Source organism: Dermacentor variabilis, unplaced genomic scaffold, assembly GCF_050947875.1.
Source record: "Dermacentor variabilis isolate Ectoservices unplaced genomic scaffold, ASM5094787v1 scaffold_18, whole genome shotgun sequence".
Lineage (NCBI taxonomy): Eukaryota > Metazoa > Arthropoda > Arachnida > Ixodida > Ixodidae > Dermacentor > Dermacentor variabilis.
The window spans coordinates 9,468,981-9,489,512 of record NW_027460346.1 but is presented as its reverse complement, the minus strand read 5'-3'; the positions used below and the strand labels follow the sequence as shown (position 1 = coordinate 9,489,512).

Here is a 20,532-nt window from a genome sequence, read left to right as displayed (position 1 = left end):
CTCTCTGATTGCCACCGCACAGGGCGAACGGCAGCGGCAATTTCGGCTCGGGCGGTGCACATATACAGATCCGCCGCCACCGATCTGGCTCTCTGATTGCCACCGCACAGGGGTTGCATTGGAGGAGGAGCGAAGAAAGGAATTAAGTTCGAGCCGGCGCTTTGACAACCGGAGACTCGCAGGAAGAGGGGGGAGGGGGGCGGCGTGTACACCCAGCGGCAAACGATGGGGGCAGAAGCGCGCGCAGCAAGCGGACAACACGATAAAGGGAGGAGGGAAGAGATAGCAGCGACTGACTGATGCCGCTGACGCCGATAGTGAGTCAACCCCAGCTGCGGAGTTGGTTTCAGGAACAACGCCGCCGATGCCGACACAAACAATATGATACTCTCGCTTCCGCAGCGCTAAGAACCAGGTCTAGCCGTGGGAAGGTGGTCACGTATTCGTCGACGTGCCGGGGCCTACGTGAAATAACCGGCGCTTCGGCAACTGAAGAGCACCCTATCCGCCACACAAGAACAGGGGGGGGGGAACCCTTTCCTCCTCTTTCTGCATGGCGGCGACGGTGTTCTATGCAGTCACGTTATCTTGACCCTCTAGCGGCGTCAGCGGCATCCAGCGGTATCAGTCGGTCGCTGCTAGCGCTGGGGGGATGAAAGGGGGGCGGAGCTGGTTGCGAGGCCGACGACAACGCCGACGACGACGCGAAACCCAGGAACGGACGCCAAAGAGCTGCGCTCTAAAAGACGTTAAGCGGTCCCCATACGTGCTCCGATCCCAAAGATAGTGCAATACCGAGGCGACCCGCGGCGGAGTTTGAATTTGCCATTAAGGGGCCTTCATACACAGCTTCGCTAGTGACCCTTCTTCACAAAGTGAAAGGGCACTGGGAGTTTCCTTTTTCTATGTGTACGAAAGTTTTGAATCCTTCGGAGCTGCTGTGAGTAGCTCAGATTCGTGAACTGTTAGGCTTTGAACCGAACAGCCTTCGATAACTGCTTAGCTTCTCTTTCTTTCCCAATAGTGCTTTTTCTGTGCAGAGAAAAGTTTCGGCAACATGCCATCCACGCCCGAGTAGCTCAGTCGGTAGAGCGTTAGGCTTTTAACCTAACGGTCCAGGGTTCGAGCCCCTGCTCGGGCGTCACTGTAACTTCTTTTTTTTCCTTTTCTATGCGTACGAAAGGGTTGAATCCTTCAGGGCTGGTGCAAGTAGCGCTGTGTCGTGGACTGTTAAGCTTCTAACGCAACGGGCCTTGACGATGGCTTACCGTGTTTTTCTTTCCCAGTAGTTCTTTTTCTAAGCAGAGGAAAGTTTGGGCAGCCTTCCTTACAAGCTCTAGAAACTCAGCCTTGTAGTTTTAGGCTTTTAACCTAACGGTTTCAGGGTCTGTGCTCCTATTCGGGCGAATCTAAATTTTACATTGAAGCTGTATACATTTACCATCGAAGGAAATATTCCTGCCGTTGGCGTGGTACGAAAAAAAAGAACTCATACGTGGACCGATCCCGAAGGTAGTGCAATGCGGGCCCGACCAGCGGCGGAGATGAAAAATACATTAAGCAGTCCCCATACGTGCGCCGATCCCGAAGATATTGCAATGCCGAGACGACCCGCGGCGGAGATGGAGTTTGCCATTAAGGGGCCTTCATACACAGCTTCGCTAGTGATCGGTCTTCACAAAGTGGAAGGGCACAGAGAGTTTCCTTTTTCAATGTGTACGAAAGTTTTGAATCCTTCTGAGCTGCTGCGAGTAGCTCAGATTCGTGAACAGTGAGGCTTTGAACCTAACAACCTTGGATAACGGTTTAGCTTCTCTTTCTTCCCAATAGTGCTTTTTCTATGCAGAGAATAGTTTCGGCAACATTCCTTGCAAGCCCGAGTAGCTCAGATTCCACTTCCGGCCACCACAGCCTGTGGACGCGGAATGTCGGCTCCCGCGAGGATGGTGTTTACGGCCCAAAAGGGCCGCGGTATCAGGTTTATGGATGCTGCTACACAGGAGTACCAGATTATTTTGCCGCAATTGCCGAAAGGTACAACGGTCTCTAACACCGTCTTTTTGCACGGAGATGTCAAGGCGAGGCCCTATCGCGTAGAACATTTTCGAGACGCGCTAGCTCGTCTGCAGCTCATGCCGGAAGAGTTGGCGTTAGGAGCCTATCAAATGAATCACGTATGGGCTATCACCTTCAAAGATGAAAAAGGAAAGCAAAAGTTGCTGTCTACGGAAGCGTTAACTGTAAAGGGTGAGCGATGTTTGGTGATTGACCCACGCAACCAAGACGTACGCATGAAGCTTTACTGGCTGCTGCAAACTACACCAGATGAGGACGTGCGAGCGGCGCTGGCACCCTTCGGAACAGTGACCGAGATGTCAAAGGAAAAGTTGCGTGTAACCGGATGCAGTGACAAAGGGTTGCACACAAGACTCGTGTCCTTATGCTTGAAACCTGGCCTCACCACAGAAGATCTTCCGCATCAGGTACGTGCCGGCGAGGACCATGCACTCGTGTTGGTGTCTGGCAGAGCACCGCTCTGCCTCCGGTGTCACGGCACTGGCCATATACGACGCGAGTGCCGCGTTCCACGTTGCGGGATCTGTCGTCGCTTCGGCCGCGAAGATACCCAGTGCGTGCGAAGTTACGCGAATGTGACAGGGTTTGGCAAGAGGGACGTGATAAACGAACACCTAATGGACCTAGCTGACGCAGAGGACACAGCTGGGGAGGGCGAGGTCCAGCCTAACTCTGACGAGCCGCCAGCCGCTACGAGCCATGACAAAGAGCAGCCGGAGGAAGCCAGCAAATAAGACAAGATGGCACAGAACCAGGCGACAGAAAGCAGCAAAGAAGGCGAAGCTGTGCTCGGAAGCGCCGAGGAGACCATGGACGACAGCCCTGGAATCGTCGGGGGCAGCGCAGAGGCGGTGAATAGCGGACACTTAACCGCTGTCTCAAAAAGACCACGAGACGAAAGCGTTGGAAAGGCTGGAAAAGGAGAAGACCGGAGTGCAGCTGAAGGACCGCCTGCCAAGACTACAACCTCTCGGAGGCTTTCGCTGAAGCCCAAACCGAACGTGCCACCGGACAAGAGGACACCGCCAGCGGTGCCCCTCCCATAGGGGGCCCCACTGGTTGGTAGTAAAGAACGAATGAGCTGAGGTTGGACGTGTAGGTTTCAGTTTCCATGATGTGTGCTGACAAGGAAGACGCGAGGGCTTCGAGCAGTGTGGCGGAGCCATTTAACGACGTCGTCCAGTCCAGGGCTGTAAGTCCGTTAGCAGTAAACTTGCATCAGGCGCCAAGTAGTCCGTCTGTTCCCCAGCTTTCTAAACATGGCTTCGAAATAGGGACACTCAATGTGCGGGCCTATCGACGAGAAAGCGCCAAGCTCAGGTTAAAAGGCTGTTAATTTACCATGACATTGATATTCTTGCAGTTGAGGAAACAAAAATTGAAGGTGAGGAACAGACGGATAGAATGGTTGAAATGTTTAAATCAAATTACAATGTTTGTGTTAGTCATGCTAATGGGAAGTCTGAAGGATGTGTTATTTTTCTGAGTAACACTGTCGGTATTATTGAGGAGACTGTAGTAGCGCTCGATAATGGCCGATTAGTTATGTGCGACCTATCTTGCAATGAAGTAGACTGGAGAATTATCTGTATTTACGGCCCGAACAAAGCAAGCGAGCGAAAAGTGTTTTTTGAATATATGGCCACCTTCATAAATTGTGATAGGAGAATTATTTTATTAGGTGATGTTAATTGTGTATATTTTCCAGAGGACACCTCTAAAGATGTGTTCATGAACGACAAGAGTGCAGAAACGCTCCGATCCACCGTTCAAGAGTATGACCTTGTTGATGTGGGTGATGTACTACGTGAAAACCAAGTAATGTTCACTCATTTTTAAGGGCGGAGTCACGCAAGGCTCGATAGGGCGTATGTGTCCGCGAAACTGGTACCGACTTGTAATCAATACACGGTTAAACATGTTAGCTTTAGTGACCACAGTTTATTGATGTTCACAATCGGTTCGAAAGTGAAGGAGTACCGTATTAATTGGCAGCTGTGGAAGCTCAATGAAAAGTTGCTACAGGACGAAAGATTCGTGGACGAAGTAACGGAAAAAATTAAAGAATTGCGCGCGAGAGAACCTAAACATTGTTTCTATGCGTGGGATCAATTTAAAAGCGAGGTGAAAAGTATAGCAATTCAAAGGGCGTGTGTATTAAGCCGTCAGGCTAAACAGCGAGAAAAAGAACTAAGCAGTACGCTGAAGTATCTTGTAGATGTTGATAGTGCAGTCCCTGGGCACTTTACAACTGAAATCAAAGAAACAAAACGAGCAGCTGGAAGCCATTCAGACTGAAAGATACGAGGCAGCGGCGATAAGGTCACGCGCCGAGCACATCTAGTTAGATGAAGCCCCGACGAAATGGGCACTCGGAGACGAGAAGAGATATGCGACAAAGAAACAAATTAAAGAAATTTGCTATCGCGGCGTTCTTTCACGTGATCAAGAAACCATTCAAAGCGGTTTCGAAGAAAGGTATTCTAATTTGTTTAACAGTAAAGTAGAAATAACTGAGGAGTTCAAGACACGTCTTTTGCCACTCGTGCCAGTACTGCAGGACGAAGTAAAGACGGAACTCGAGAGATCTATAAGTATTTAAGAGTTAGAACGAGCAATCGATGAGCTTAGTAAGACAAAGGCTCCGGGACCCGACGGCCTAGGGCCTAGCTTCTACAAGTTTTTCAAGCGTCAAATGGCAGAAATACTCTACACCGTCATAACTGAAGCTTACGAAGTTAAACGACTGCCTCCATCTTTCAGTTCCAGCCATATCTTCCTGATAACAAAGACTGATGAGCCGGCCAAGTTGCAGTCGGTGGAAGCATATCAACCAATTAGTCTCACGAACGTTGATTATAAGGTGTACATGAAGGTCCTGGCCAAAAGGCTTCAGTCAGTTATTAAATCTGTTGTTGGCCCACATCAGACATATGGTGTTAAGGGGAGAACGATATTAACAAACATCCACACAACGAGAAGCGTTCTCGAGGGCTGTGACGTAACCCTCGGACACGTGGCAATGGTACAGTTAGACCTCGAGAAAGCCTTCGATAAGGTTGCCCAGAGCATATTGTTCACTCTGCTTGAACACATCAACATCTGAAAAGTTCTTCAAGAAGGTGTGCGAATGACATACGCACACTGCAGTGCAAGACTCATAATTAACAAGCTGACTGCTAGTATACCGGTTCGGTCGAGTGTGCGTCAGGGATGCCCGGCCTCGCCCTTGATTTTCGCCATATTTCTAGAGCCGTTCTGCTTAAAGGTGTTGCACAACGAGAAGATCAATGGATTGCGACTTCATAGTCACGAAGTTAAAATCCTGTCATATGCTGATGACATAGCAATTTTTTGTGGGGATCAAGACAGCATTGTTGAGGCAGTGAAAGATGCAAAAATGTTCTGTAAACTTACTGGTAGTGCTATAAGATGGCAGAAAAGCATTGGTTTTTGGCACGGAGAATAGGAAAGTACGCCTGCTTATGTGGAAAACGTCAAATTCATTCAGAGGCCCTCTCGATATCTAGGAGTCCCATTGGAATAATACCGCGATGCAAAAACGCATTGGGTAGGTGAAATAGAACGAGTGAAAGCACAGACGGTGAAGTGGGGTGGTCACAACCTGTCTATGTTCGGACGTGCAACTGTGTGTAATTTGTTTCTGGTAGCAAAGGTGTTCTACTAACTGCAAGTTCTATGTATGTCCAAAGTATGCGTGCAGAAGTTGCACCGAATTTTTGCTGTTTATGTATGGGGATTGTCAAGGGAGCGCACAACTCGTTTAAATTTGTTCCATCCCTTGCGCAAAGGGGGTTTGGGCCTATCTCATTTATTCCTGAAGCAGGTAGTCTCAAGATTTGCTTTTCTAAGAGACCAAAGAGATGGTTTTCTGCGATCCGTAATTCAATGGCGATTGTGTGATGCGATGCACGATTACATTGTGACGCCCCATGCTAGACCTAAGGAAGCGATTAAAGGCTTCTGGTCAGAGGTGGTGAATGCTTATCGCCTCCTCAGTGCACACTTTTCCGCAGATTACTTGCATGCTGCAAAGCGAAAACGATTGTATAAAGACTGTGCCTGTGTACCGAGCTCTGTATAACTTAGGACGCGAGAAGGACGTATTGAACCGGGTGAAAAAGATGCCTGTGAAGGCGACCACTAAATCATTTTTCTTTTGTTTGCACTCTGGTACGCTCCATGTCAAGCCGTGGCTCCAAGAGAAAGGATTCTTCCTTCCTTGGGGCGTTAACTGCAACATTTGCCAAAAGCCTGAAACAATAGAGCGCATATTCCTAGACTGCAGGGATTTACTATTTCTCTGGGACATTCTCCAGCGAACCATTAAGAAGGAATTACCGTTAACCACTTTCTTTATTAAGTTCTTGCCGTTGACTGACCTAGAGGGCGTGCCGTGTGATATGGTGATGCTCCTCTGTATGCACAGCGTGTGGAAGACTAGGATGGCTGCAAGAAATGAGGAGGTGGATCCAAGACCAGCCAGGGACTATTTCATTGAAAATATTATTTATGTGCGCAAAGTGTTAAAAACCCAAACAGAGCCACTACACCGGCTGCCTATCCTTGATCAGCTAGCAACGATCAAGCATTTTTAACCAAGCTCTACATTTGAATGTTCAGCGGTTTCTTTTGTTGACATCACAGGATTTGTTGAATTCAGAGATTGAATTCGTGCCTTGCATATCAGTATATGTACATTTCTCAGAGCAGGAAACAAAGAAAAAGAAAGCCCGAGCAGCTCAGTCGGTGGTGCGTTAGGCTGTTAACCTAATGGTCCAGGGTTCGAGCCCCTGCTCGGGCGTCACTGTAGCTTCTTTTTTTTCCTTTTCTACGCGTACGAAAGGTTTGAATCCTTCGGGGCTGGTGCAAGTAGCGCTGTGTCGTGCACTGTTAAGCTTCTAACGCAACGGGCCTTGACGATGGCTTACGGTGTTTTTCTTCCCAATAGTTCATTTTCTAAGCAGAGGAAAGTTTGGGCAACGTTCTTTACAAGCTCTAGAAACTCAGCCTTGAAGCTTTAGGCTTTTAACCTAACGGTCCAGGGTCTGTGCTCCTATTCGGGCGAGGCTAAATTTTACAGTGAAGCTGTATACCTCTACCATTGAAGGAAATATTCCTGCCGTCGGCGTGGTAAGCAAAAAAGAAAAAAACCCATACGGGGCCGATCGCGGAGATAGTGTAATACAGGACCGACCCGCTGCGGAGGTGAAGCAGACGTTAGGCACCCCGTATACGTGGGCCGATCCCGTAGGTAGTGTAATGCCGGTCCGACCCGTGGCGGAGCTTTAGCAGCTGTTAAGCCTTCCTCATACGTGGGCTGATCCCGAAGATAGTACCATACCGGCCCTGCCCGCGGCGAAGATGAAAAACACTTTAAGCAGCCCCCATACGTGGGCCGATGCCGAAGATAGTGCCATACCGGCCCTGCCCGCGGCGAAGATGAAAAACGCGTTAAGCAGCCCCCATACGTGGGCCGATGCCGAAGATAGTGCAATGCTGGGACGACCACCGGTGCAGATGGAGTTTGCCATTTAGGGGCCCTAATACACAGGTTCACTGGTCCTCCTTCACACAGTGGAAGGGAACTGAGTGTTCCCTTTTTCTATGTGTACGAAAGTTTTCAATCCCTCTGAGCTGCTTCGAGTAGCTCAGATTCGCGGACTGCTAGGCTTTGAACCTAACTGCCTCGGATAATGGCTTAGCTTCTCTTTTTTTCCCAGTAGTTCTTTTTCTATCCAGATAAAAGTTTGGGCACCGCTCCTTGCAAGCCCGAGTAGCTCAGTCGGTAGAGCGTTAGGCTTTTAACCTAGCGGTCCAGGGTTCGAGCCCCTGCTCGGGCAACACAGTAACTTTTGTCCTTTTCAATGCGTACGAGAGATTTGAATCCTTCGGGGTTAGTGCTAAGCTTTTAACGTAAAGGTCATGGACGGTCGCCTAGCATGTTTTTCCTATCCAAATAGTGATTTTTCTAAGCAGTGGATAGTTTGAGCAGCGTTCCTTACAAGCCCTTGAAACTCACTCTTTAGAGCGTTAGGCTTTTATCCTAACGGTCCAGGGCTTGTGCCTTTGCTTGCGCAAGACTAAATTTTTCAGTAAAGCTGTATACCTCTATTGTCCATAGAAATTTTTCTGCGGTTGGCGTAGTAAGCAAAAAAACTCCCCATACGTGGGCTGATAGCGGAGATAGTGCAATGTCGGGCCAAACCGCGGCGGAGTGGAAACAGGCCTTAAGCACTTCCCATACGTGGGCCGATCGCGGAGATAGTGCAATGCCGGGCTGACCCACTGGGGATGTGAAGCAGGCGTTAAGCAACCCCATACGTGATCCGATCTTGAAGATAGTGCAATACCGGCCCGACCCGCGGCGGAGATGAAAAATACGTTAAGCAGTCCCCATAGAGAAAGAGAAAGCATCTATGGCAGTTCGCGAAATCGCGAGATCAAAGTGGTGACAAGATCATTCGTAAGTATGACACTCTTATTCAGTCAGAAGTACTTGCTTGATGATAATACAAATGAGGTGGTACCAGTAATAAAAGAGAAAGCAGATACTACAAAGGGAGTAGAACCGGTCGGGTGACGGCGTCGGCATAATGCAAGGCTTATTTCCTTTCTTGTAATTAACTGCCGAAGCATTAAGAACAAGGTTGTTGAATTTGCATCTCTAGGTGACATGGTAAAGCCGTCTATTATTCTGGGTACTGAATCATGGTTAGCAAATGAAGTTGCTGATGGTGAAGTATTCTCAGATCGATTTAGGTGTTATAGAAAGGACAGAGACTTGCATGGCGGAGGTGTATTTATTCTTGTGGATTCTAGAATTTCTTCTTCTCAGATAAATGCTGGAACCGATGGATGTGAGGCTGTATGGTGCAGACTGACGCTTAATAATTACAAAGTTTTAACTGTGTGTGCATTCTACCGCCCGCCTGATTCATCCGTCGATGTGCTTATGCAGTTTTCAGTGACAGTTGACGCAGTTGAAAGAGACTTCATGGTAGTTGGAGGTGATTTCAGTCTGCCTAATATTGACTGGAGTCATCAACCTCACTTTGACCCTTTTTCTGGTCGGTCCAGTCAAGAACTGATTAACTTGGTTGAATTTTTTGCGTGACGTCAAACTGTTTTCGAACCGACACGTGGGAACCATATCTTAGATTTCTTATTCACAAATAAACCTGAATTCGTCCGGTCTACTCAAGTGCTACCTGGAATAAACGATCATAATGCTGTGCTTTGTGAAATGAATGTTGAGCATTTAAGAAGCATTGGAACAGCAAATAGATGAGTATATAACTACGAAAAAGCAAATGTAAGCGAGATAAATAAAGCGTTGAATGAGTACCGGACGGTATTTGAAACATATGCCAACTACACTGGAGTAACTGAATTATGGCTAATATTTAAGGAGAAGATGTTTGAGCTGAGGCAGCGTTTTGTTCCGGCGTGGACATTAACGAAAAGAAGAAGTAAAAGTAAACCTTGGTTTACTCGGGAGTTACGCAGCCTAACACGCAAAAGGCAACTAGCTTACAGTAAATATAAAGGAAAGCCGACACGTGATCATTGGTTGAAGCTGCATGAAACTACCAAAAAATGAAAGTTGCAGTGGTGGCTGCAAAGCATTCATTCGGAATTTCAGTGGAGTCGAAATTAAAGGATAATCCGAAGGAATTCTGGAAACATGCGAAGAGAAATGGAAGAGACACTGTGACTATACCACCGCTTGTGTCTGGTAACAGCTTTATTGATGATGACGTAGGAAAAGCTGAGTTATTTAATGCGTATTTTAGCTCTGTTTTCAGCTGTGCATTGCAAGAGAGACATGATATGAGTACCTTGAATTTCCAGCCGGTGATGAGTGTTATGGATGATGTTGCTATTAGCATTAATGGTATAGAGTCGCTGCTGTAGAATCTGAAGATTGCTAAGGCTGGGTGTCCTGATGAATTCCCAAACAAGTTTTATAAATTTTGTGCTCAGTCGGTTGCACCGTACTTGAAGATTATCTTCGAAAAATCCCTTGACGAATCCTGCCTTACAGATGACTGGAAAATCGCAAGCATAGTGCCAATTCACAAATCTGGTCCTCGTGACACCGTCTCAAATTATAGGCCAGTATCACTAACTTGAGTTGCGTGCAGGACTCTTGAACATATTTTGTATACTAGTATAGTAGCACATATGGACGCGCATTCATTGTTTAATCCTCGTCAGCATGGTTTTCGAAGGGGCCTATCTTGTACTACGTAATTGACTGAATTTGTGCACGAGCTGGCAGGAGCACTGGACAGGCGTCTTAGCATGGACAGTGTGTTCTTAAATTTCAAAGAGGCATATGATACCGTGACACACTGCTTACTAATAAAAAAATGGCCTTTTACAATATCAGTCCTCAAGTGACATCATGGGTAAAAGATTACCTACGTTTACGTCAGCAGTTTGTGGCGGTGAACGGTACTCAGTCTCAGAAGGTGCAAGTTGTGTCCGGTGTTCCGCAAGGCTCCGTGTTGGGGACGCTATTGTTCTTGCTGTACGTGAACGACATTAGTGACGGAGTAGTGTCTCAAATGCGGTTATTTGTGGACGACTGCGTCCTCTATAGAGTAGTCACTTGTGACCGTGATGCTGGGATGTTTCAGTAAGATTTGAACAGAATCTCAGAGTGGTGCGTCAAATGGAATATGAATTTGAATTTGCCTAAAACTGTTCATATGAAATTTACAAGAAAGAAAAACCTTGATATGCAACTATATGTTAATAGGGATGTAATGTTGGAACAGGTATTTGAATTTAAATATTTAGGTGTTTATTTTACTCCCGCTTTGAATCGGCGCCGTTAAGTCGATTATGTCGCTTCTAAAGCATGCAAAACCCTGGGATTTCTTCGCCGAAATGCAAACACTTTTCCACAGTCATGTCGGGACATTTTGTACAAGACTTATGTATGGTCAATTCTGGAATACGCGTGTACGGTTTGGGACCCGCCTACTCGTAGAGATAAAGATAAGCTGGAGCGGCTGCAGAACATTGCCGCTCGTTTCGCATCTGGCATATGCGGGGCTCAGTACAGTGCATCGCGTACGAAGGAAGCAGTCAACTGGGAATTGCTAGACACGCGCCGTAAGAAGTTGAGGCTGAAGTTTTCCCATGCTATTTATTATTCAGCTGTTCGGGTTGATCGCGAAAAGTTTGTGCAAGAGCATTTTTATAGATCCAATCGTGTTGAGCATGATTTGAAGGTCCGTGAATTTGCGACAAAATCTGAATTGTTTAGAATGTCTTTCCTAAAACCATTAGGGAATCGAATAGACTGCCGAGTGATGTTGTGAAGATTGAATTAAATTATGCTTTCTTTTTGATGTTGTAGATTGTAGATGTGCATTGCTAAAGGCTTTGCCTTTTTTTCGTTTTTCCTCTTTTGTTATCACTTTTAACACTGTACAGGAGCAGAGGTGTCGTATGTATTTCTTCTTGTACCCCCCCCCCCCCCCACTGTAATGCCTTGGCGCTGTGGGTTCTTTAATAAATAAAATAAATAAATAAATAAATACTTCGGTCGATCACAGAGATATCGCAATGCCGAGACGACCCGCGGCGGAGATGCAGTTACACAGCTTCGCTGGTCATCCTTCTTCACAAAGTGGAAGGGCACTGACAGTTTCCTTTTTCTATGTGTACAAACTTTTTGATTCGTTCTGAGGTGCTGCGAGTAGCTCAGATTCGTGGACTGTTAGGCTTTGAACCTACCAGCCTTGGATAATGGCTTAGCTTCTCTTTCTTTCCCAATAGTGCTTTTTCTATGCAGACAATAGTTTCGTCAGCGTTCCTTGCAAGCCCGAGTATCTCGGTCGGTAGAGCATTAGGCTTTTAACCTAAGGGTTCAGGGTTCAAGCCCCTGCGCGCGCGACACCGTAACTTTATTTTCGATGCGTACGAAAGATTTGAATCCTTCAGGGCTGGTGCAAGTAGCGCTGTGTCGTGGACTGTTAAGCTTCTAACGCAAGGGCTCTTGACAATGGCTTTGCGTTTTTTCTTTCCCAGTAGTGCTTTTTCTAAGCAGACGAAAGTTTGGGCAGTGTTCCTGACAAGCCCTAGAAACTAAGTCTTTAGAGCTTTAGGCTTTTAACCTAACGGTCCAGGGTCAGTGCTCCTATGCGGGTGAGGCTAAATTTTACAGTGAAACTGTATACCTCTACCATCCAAGGAAATATTCCTGCCGTTGCTGTGGTAAGCAAAAAAAGAAACTCCCCTTACGTGGACCGCTCGCGAAGATAGTGCAATGTCGGGCCGACCCGCGGCGGAGATGAAGCAGACGTTAAGCAGTCCCCATACGTGGGCCGATCCCGAAGATTGTACAATGCCGGGACGACCCGCGGCGGAGATGCAGTTTGCCATTAAGGGGCCCACATACACAGCTTCGGTGGTCAATCTTTCTTCACACAGTGGATGGCGACTGAGAGTTTCCTTTTTCTATGTGTACGAAAGTTTTGAATCCTTCTGAGCTGCTGCGAGTAGCTGAGATGCGTGGACTGTTAGGCTTTGAATCTAACAGCCTTGGATAATGGCTTAGCTTCTCTTTCTTTCCCAATAGTGCTTTTTCTATGCAGAGAAAAGTTTGGGCAGCTTCCATGCAAGCCCGAATAGCTCAGTCGGTAGAGCGTTAGGCTTTTAATCTAACGGTCCAGGGTTCGAGCCCCTGCTCGGTTGACACCGTAACCTTCTTTCCTTTTTTATGGGTACGAAGTATTTGAATCCTTCGGGGCTGGTGCAAATAGCCCTGTGTCATGGACTATTAGACTTCTAACGTAACGGTCCTGGACAATGGCTTAGCTTTTCTTTCCCAATAGTGCTTTTTTCTAAGCAGACGAATGTTTGGGCAGCGTTCCTTACAAGCCCTAGAAACTCAGTGTTTAGAGCGTTAGGCGCTTAACCTAACGGTCCAGAATTTGTGGTCCTGCTTTGGCAAGTCTAAATTTTACTGTGAAGCTGTGTACCTGTACCATCAAAGGAAATTTTCGTGCCGTTGGCGTGGTAAGCAAAAAAGCCCCCATATTTGGGCCAATCGCGGAGATAGTGTAATGCCGGTCCGACCCGCGGTGGGGCTGAAGCAGGTGTTAAGCCCTCCTCATACGTGGGCCGATCCCGAAGATAGCGCAATACAGGCCCGACCCGCGGCGGAGGTGAAGCAGGCATTAAGAAGTCCCCATACGTATCCCGATCCCGAAGATTGTACATTGCTGGGACGACCCGCGGCGGAGATGCCGTTTGCCATTAAAGGGCCCACATACACAGCTTCACTTGTCATCCTTCTTCACACAGTGGAAGGGCACTCAGAGTTTTTTTACTTTTTCTATGCGTAAGAAAGTTTTGAATCCTTCTGAGCTGGTACGAGTAGCTCTGTCTCGTGGACTCATTAGGCTTTTGACCTAACAGCCCTGTGTAATGGCTTAGCTCCTTGCCCTTCCAAATACCGCTTTTTTTATGCAGACGAAAGTTTGGGAAGCGTTCCTGCAAGCCCGAGTAGCTCAGTGATTCCACCTCCGGCCACCGCAGTAAACGGACGCGGAATGCCTTGCTCCGTAGGGGTGGTTACAGCGGCTATCGGCCGGTGCACGAGGTGTACGGATAAGCCTTACCCGGAATATCAAGTTGTTGTGCCTCATCTGCCTTCCGGTACATCAGTCTTTTACACAATATTTTTGCACGCGGACGTTAAAACCAGGCCATATCGGGTAGAGCACTTTCGAGATGCGCTCGCGTGTCTTGCACTGCCGGAAGTGGTGGCCCTTGGTGCCTTCCAAATGAACCGTGTATGGACGGTGACCTTCCGTGATGAAGCTTCGAAGAAAAAGATGTTAGCTGTCGAAGCTTTCAACGTGAAATACCAGCCCTGCGTCGTTTACGATCCGTGCAACCAAGACTTCAGACTGAAACTTTATTCGCTGTTGCAGTTCGTTCCCGACGACGAAGTTCGAGCAGCATTAGCCCCTTACGGAAAGCTTACACATGGCACCCGCGAAAAGTGGCGAGTACTGGGACGCATTGATAAAGGCTGGACCACCCGTTTGGTGACACTCTTGCCAAAACCTGGAATTACAGTTGAGGACTTGCCTCATCAGCTGCGCGTCGCGGAAAATTTAGCGCTCGTGCATGTACCAGGAAGACCCCGCTGTGCCTTCATTGCAATGGAACTGGACATATCAGGCGCGAGTGTCGCATACCACGTTGTGCACTCTGCCGAAGATTCGGCCACGAAGAACAAGACTGCGTGCGATCCTAGGCAGCGGTAATAAGCCTAGTTAAAGGTGACGAGATGGCTGAACACATAATGGACCATGCTGACGCCTATGCAGCCATCCCGAGCAATGACCAAAGAACCGGCGGTAGACAGCACACCCGCCGAGGCGTGTCCACTTTCGGAGAACTCCACTGGGCCCGGCGGCAGCCAGTCTGACGAGGCAAAGAGCGTGCTGTTTGGGAAACCGTCTGACGACAAAAATGTAACTGGGAGAACCGACATGCTTTTAGTAAGCACGTCGGAGAGGACCGCGAAAGACAGGACCGAAGTTATTGAGGATGTCGAAATGATAGCAGCCGCTAAAGCAGCTGCAAAGAGCCCTCACGATGCTACCGACGGATCTCAAGATTCACCTGAACCATCGAGCAGCGGCGAGCCACCGCCGAAGGCGCCCATAACGAGGCGACTGGTCCTCAAACCGAAGCCGAAGGTGCCGCCTGATAGGCGGACTACTTCAACATGATCCCCGCCTTAGCGGGGCGCGAAGTGAGTTAAGCCAGCCTGTCCTCAGTACAAGAACTGACCTAGAGGACAAGTAGATTGTGACGTGTGCTGGTTTTTGCTATTACTGCCTGTCCAGATGTGAGTATCATTCCGTGTTTGCTAATCCGAAAATGGCTGTTAACCTGACAATTAGCCTTTGTGCAGCAATGTTGAATGTGAGGGGTTTGGCATCCCGCAAGAGGCAGTGCCAGTTAAGCCGTCTCTTGTTGGAAAATGACATTGACATAATGGCAGTGCAGGAAACCAAAGTAGAAAGCGAAGAGCACACGGGCGAATGGTCGAGCCTTTCAAGGATAGGTATAGTGTATGTGTGTCTCAACTTCAGCAGGTTGAATGATACTTGTTCAAAAATGCGCCGATATTATAGCGCAATGTGTCAAGTCCAGTGATGACGGTAGGCTACTCGTCATTTACTTTAGCTTATGTGGCCTCCTCTGGTATGCAATATGTGTGTATGCGCCGAATAACATTAACGAACGCGTAGAATATATAGAAAGCCTGAGAACCTGCATGACGTACGAAATATAATTTTATTTGGAGATTTTAATTGTGTGTGCAGGCCGCAAGAACGAGACAACAGATTGACTTACCGCGATGAAAGTGAGGCACTGTTAAACGCGCTTGTAAACGAACTTGAACTCGACGACGTTGGTTGCATTTTTGACGGCGACCAGCGCATGCAGTATACGCACTACCAAGGTGTAAGTCACGCTAGACTAGATTGCATATATGTTCCTGCAGTTGTCATACCACACATTACTACATACAAGGTAAAGAACGCTACATTTACTGATCACTGCTTGGTGATAGCGACACTAGGAACCAAGACAAAAGTATCCAAGTTCAGTTGGAATTTGTGGAAATTAAACGATACACTGTTGTACGATGAGATTTTTGTTAAAAGAGTAAACGAAAAGATAGATGAAATATGCTCGGTAGAAACTTCTAATTTCACCGCGCTTAGGGAGCAATTTAAAAATGAAGTAAAGATTGCGGCGATTGAACGAGCTTGCGTGCTGCGCAGCATTTAAAAACAGCAACAGAAAGAACTTAAGAGCACGTTAGATTATATGATTGCGGTTGAGAGTGCTAACCCTGGACACTTTAGCAAAGAACTACAGCACCTGAAAAGTAAGCCTGAAGTGATTGATGAAAAGAAATATCGTGGAGTGATCGTCAGAGCGCGGTCTTAAAGACTATGGCTAGGGGAAACCCCTACTAAACGGGCACTCGGTGAAGAAAAAGGAAAGCAGTAAAAAAAAGCGATAAAAGAAATAAGATATAAAAACGAAGTGACGCGTGACAAGGAACTGATAGAGAAAGAGTTTATTGAGTGTTATCAAAAACCGCTAAGCCCAAAAATAAAAGATACAGAAGCTTTTCAAAAGGAATTTCTGTCGCTCAAGCCAAGGCTAGACTATGAAGTATGAGAAGCGCTAGGACGGTCAATTAGTGTGCATGAAGTAAAACAGGCCATTGATGAACTAAGTACCAGTAAAGCACCTGGGCCTGAGAGACTAGGGGCTGCCATTTACAAGTGCTTCAAGGAAGAGCTGGCACAGGCCTTACGTCGCATGATAAATGAGTGCTATGATAAAAAGGGCACCTTTATCGTTTAGACAATGCCATGTAGTACTCATCCGAAAATCGAATGATCCCAGGAAATTGTTGGCTGTTGAGGACTATCGACCTATATGTCTTACGGATGTAGACTATAAAATATTTACAAAGGTGCTAGCCAAGAGATTGCGGAGCGTTATCACACACCTCGTATTACCTCACCAGACATGTGGCATCAAAGGAAGGACAATTTACGCAAATATACACACCTCTAGAACTATCCTAGAATGCTGTGACATAGCTCGCGACAACATAGCTATGATACAACTGGATCTTCACAAAGCATTTGATAGAGTTAATCATGACATACTACAGTTAGTATTAGAACATTGTAATTTAGGTAGCGTTATCACTGAGAGCATCAAGATGGTGTATGAAGAGTGTGCAGTAAACCTTATAATCAACAACACCGTAAGTGAAAACATTCCAGTACTGTCAGATATAAAACAAGGGTGTGCATGCTCGTCTCATCCTTTTGCACTTTATTTGGAACCTTTATGTTTAAAAATTCGCATAAATACAAGGGTACATGGTTATTCTTTTTCTGCTACTAAAGTGAAGACACTGGAATATGCAGATGATATAGCCATATTCTGCAAAGACAAGGACAGTATGAAAGAAGCTGTTAAGGATGCTACATCATTCTGCAGTGCTACCGGCAGTGTTATTAGCTGCGACAAATCTCTGGGCATTTGGCATGAAAACTGGGGTCAAGCGCCGGAGACGTATGAAAACATGCGATGGACAAATACTCCTGCTAGATACTTGCGGGTTCCTCTTCAGCATTATCGAAATACTGCAGAATACTGGGCAGGAGAGACAGAAAGACTGCAGGATCAGTCTGAAAAATGGGCAGGGCATAATTTTTCTGTTTTCACGCGCCACAGTCTGTAATGTGTTTTTTGTTGCAAAAGTGTTTTATGTACTTCAAGTGTTCAGTATGAACAGAACTTCTGTCCAAAAATTACAAAGAGTGTTTGCAACGTATATATAGAATTTTACTTGTGAACGCACCAGTCGGTCAAACTTGCTTATTGCCGTGCGAAACGGAGTGCTTGGCCTGTTTCATTTATTTTTGAAACAAATTGTTTCGAGATTTTTCTTTCTGAGAGACTAAAGCGATGTTTTCTTGCACAATACACATGAGTCTGTGTAGTCATATCCCGGAATATCTTGTGTCGTCAAACACAGATACGCGTGAAACACTGAGCAGTTTTTGGCGCGAAATAGTATCCGCATATCAAGTACTGAAGCCACGATTCTCCTTAGAATACCTGAGCAGAGCACAGTTTCGCGTAAGCGATTGTACAAATGTCTAATTGATGTTTTTTTTTACCAATACCATTATACCGCTCCATCTATCAACTAGAACCAGAACGAGTTGTTTTAAAACAAATTCGAAAAATACCAGTAAGAGCGTCATCTAAATCTTTCTTTTTCCAACGGCACACAGGCACGCTCGCTGTAAAACCGTGGCTTCAAAGTAAAGGTATCTTTGTCTCATGGGGATTGGATTGGATTGGAGCCAATTTTATTTGTGCGTGCAGTTGGGCGCTCGCGCACCCCGACGAGGGTCTACGTCATCTACGAAAAAGTCGCCGTTACTCGGCGCGGGTCTCCGCTCGCCGTTGCCGGCTTGCCGGGTCCCTGCCTTTCGACCGCTCCGTGCTGGACGACCCAAAGCTGTTCGTCTTGGTCGTAGCTTATCGCGGCTGCCTCGAGCCGCGGTGGGATTGTTCTTGATTTTGCTTCTTGTGGATCTTTAACGCAGTCCCACAAGATGTGCGTGTAATCTGCCGTCTACCTCCGGCAGACTCTACCCTCATCGGTCGGATATGTCTCGGGGTACATGCGATGCATCAGTCCCGGGCTCGGTAGCGATCCGGTCTGGAGCTGTCTCAGTAGTAACGCCTCCGCTCGACTCAGCCTCAGGTGCGGGGGTGGGAGAGTCAACCAGGCGGTAGGCCTTCGTGATTTCGTTGTAGTCCGTCATGCCGTCATGCAGCCCTTGGTTCCGAACCACGTCGGACGGTCTGTCGCCGCGGCGCGGTTGGTTAGCGCTCGCGCCGCTTCGTGTGCCGTCTCATTGTGGTTCTCATTGCGTTCCGACGCGTCGCCCGCGTGCGCCGGGAACCACTTGAGCATTACTTTTCTGTCTTGTAGTTTGGCCGCTCACAGTACGCGCTCGGACTCCCTGCAGATTTGGCCTTTGGCGAAGTTTCGCACCGCCTGTCTCGACTCACTCTGCACCGTGTAGCAGTCTGCGTCGGCGATGGCCAGGGCGATGGCTACCTCCTCCACTTGTTCCGCTCCGGTGCTTCTCACGCTCGCTGCCGTCCTTCTGGCGCCGGTTGACGCCTCTATGACGACCGCTGCGAAGCCGTTCCGTTGGTATGCGGCCGCGTCCACGTACCGCGCGTGCTCGCGTTGGCTTGCTGGTCGATGAGAGCCTTGGCCCTCGCCGCTCTTCTGCCCTTGTTGAACTCGTGATTCATGTTCTTCGGTATGAGGTCGATTCTCGTCTGGCGTCGGACCTCTTCGGGGACGGGGAGCTTCATCTCCACCTCGTTCGAGTGTCTTATTCCCAGGTCGTCCAGTATCTTCCTCCCTGCTTTGGTAATGAACAGTCGCTCCAGTTCAGAGGTCCGTTGCGCTTCGGCTATTTCGTCGAGCGTAATGTGTATACCGAGTTGTAAAAAGCGGGTCGGGCTCGTGGACTCGAACAGGCCCAGCGCCGTCTTGTACGCTCTTCTGATGATCACGTTGATTTTGTTACGTTCGTGTTGCAGCCATCTGTGGTAGGCTGCAACGTACGCGACGTAGCTGAGGATGAAGGATTGGACGAGCCTAATTAGGCTCTCCTCTCTCATGCAAGCCTTTTGGGAAGTGGCTCGTTTGAGGAGTCGAATCGCGTTGGCTGCTTTTGCCGTTACACGGGTGACGGTTTCGCCGTTTCTTCCGTGCTTTTCGATGACCATGCCTAGAATCCTAATTTTGCCGACCTCGGGGATCACGTTGCCGGATCTGGTTACGATTCTGATTTTTTCGTATTCGCGTTGTCTAGTCTTGCCTCTGCTGTTTTTGGTAGCTGGGAGTATGAGAAGCTCCGATTTTCTCGGCGAACATCTCAGTCCGGTGCCTTCCAGCTGGTCTTCTATTGCGTCGACGGCGGCTTGCAGCGCGCCCTCGATGTGGGCGTCGCTGCCACCGGTCACCCACAGCGTGATATCGTCCGCGTAGATGGTGTGCCTGACGTCTTCGATGTCCGCGAACTTTTCGGCCACTCCGATCATTACCAGGTTGAACAGCATCGGCGAAATGACCAATGCCTGCGGTGTGCCGATGCTCCCGAGCTTCTTCTCTTGCGTCTGTAGGTCACCGGCTTGTAGCTCGGCGGTCCTGTCAGTGAGGAAGTCCTAGATGTAGTTGTAGGATCTTTCGCCCATGTTGAGCTTGGACACTTGGGACAGAATCGCCGAGTGTTTCACCTTATCGAAGGCGCTCTGCAGGTCGAACCCTAGGATTGCTTTGTTGTCGCGGGCGCTGCCGCCATCGTTGATGATTTGGTATTTGAGCTGCAGCATCGCGTTCTGCGTGCTTAGGTGCTGTCTGAAGCCGACCACTGTGGCCGGGTACAGCCCTTCTCGTTCCAGGTAGTCTTGCTACTTGTTGAGCAGGACTTGCTCCAGCACTTTGCCCACAGAGGACGTGCTCCAGCACTTTGCCCACGCAGGACGGGAACGAGATGGGTCGGAGGTTATCCGTGTCCGGTGGCTTCCCCGCCTTGGGAATCAGGATGGTCTTGGCTGTCTTGCACAGCTTTGGAAGCGCGCCCGCACTCCAGCACTTGTTGAAGTATTTCGCGAGGTTCTCACTCGAGCCGTCGTCGAGGTTCTTGAGCGCTTTGTTCGCGACGTGGTCCGAGCCGGCTGCCGACCGGCTGTTCAGGTCGTGCAGGGCGGCGCGTACCTCCTCGACGTCGATGTCACGATCGAGCTTCGCGTTAG

At 48.1% G+C, this 20,532-nt stretch overlaps 4 non-coding genes and 1 pseudogene across 4 annotated transcripts; 4 read left to right on the top strand and 1 right to left on the bottom strand.

The window, feature by feature from the left end:
- Window positions 1-1,068: 1,068 nt before the first annotated feature.
- Window positions 1,069-1,141, top strand: TRNAK-UUU (transfer RNA lysine (anticodon UUU)). The gene has a single exon. It is a non-coding gene; the product is annotated as a tRNA-Lys (tRNA).
- A 5,687-nt stretch (window positions 1,142-6,828) lies between these two features.
- Window positions 6,829-6,901, top strand: TRNAN-GUU (transfer RNA asparagine (anticodon GUU)). The gene has a single exon. It is a non-coding gene; the product is annotated as a tRNA-Asn (tRNA).
- Window positions 6,902-7,867: 966 nt separating this feature from the next.
- TRNAK-UUU (transfer RNA lysine (anticodon UUU)) lies at window positions 7,868-7,940 on the top strand. The gene has a single exon. It is a non-coding gene; the product is annotated as a tRNA-Lys (tRNA).
- Window positions 7,941-12,737: 4,797 nt separating this feature from the next.
- TRNAK-UUU (transfer RNA lysine (anticodon UUU)) lies at window positions 12,738-12,813 on the top strand. The gene has a single exon. It is a non-coding gene; the product is annotated as a tRNA-Lys (tRNA).
- Window positions 12,814-18,109: 5,296 nt separating this feature from the next.
- LOC142568362 (uncharacterized) lies at window positions 18,110-20,109 on the bottom strand (annotated as a pseudogene).
- Between the last annotated feature and the right edge of the window lie 423 nt (window positions 20,110-20,532).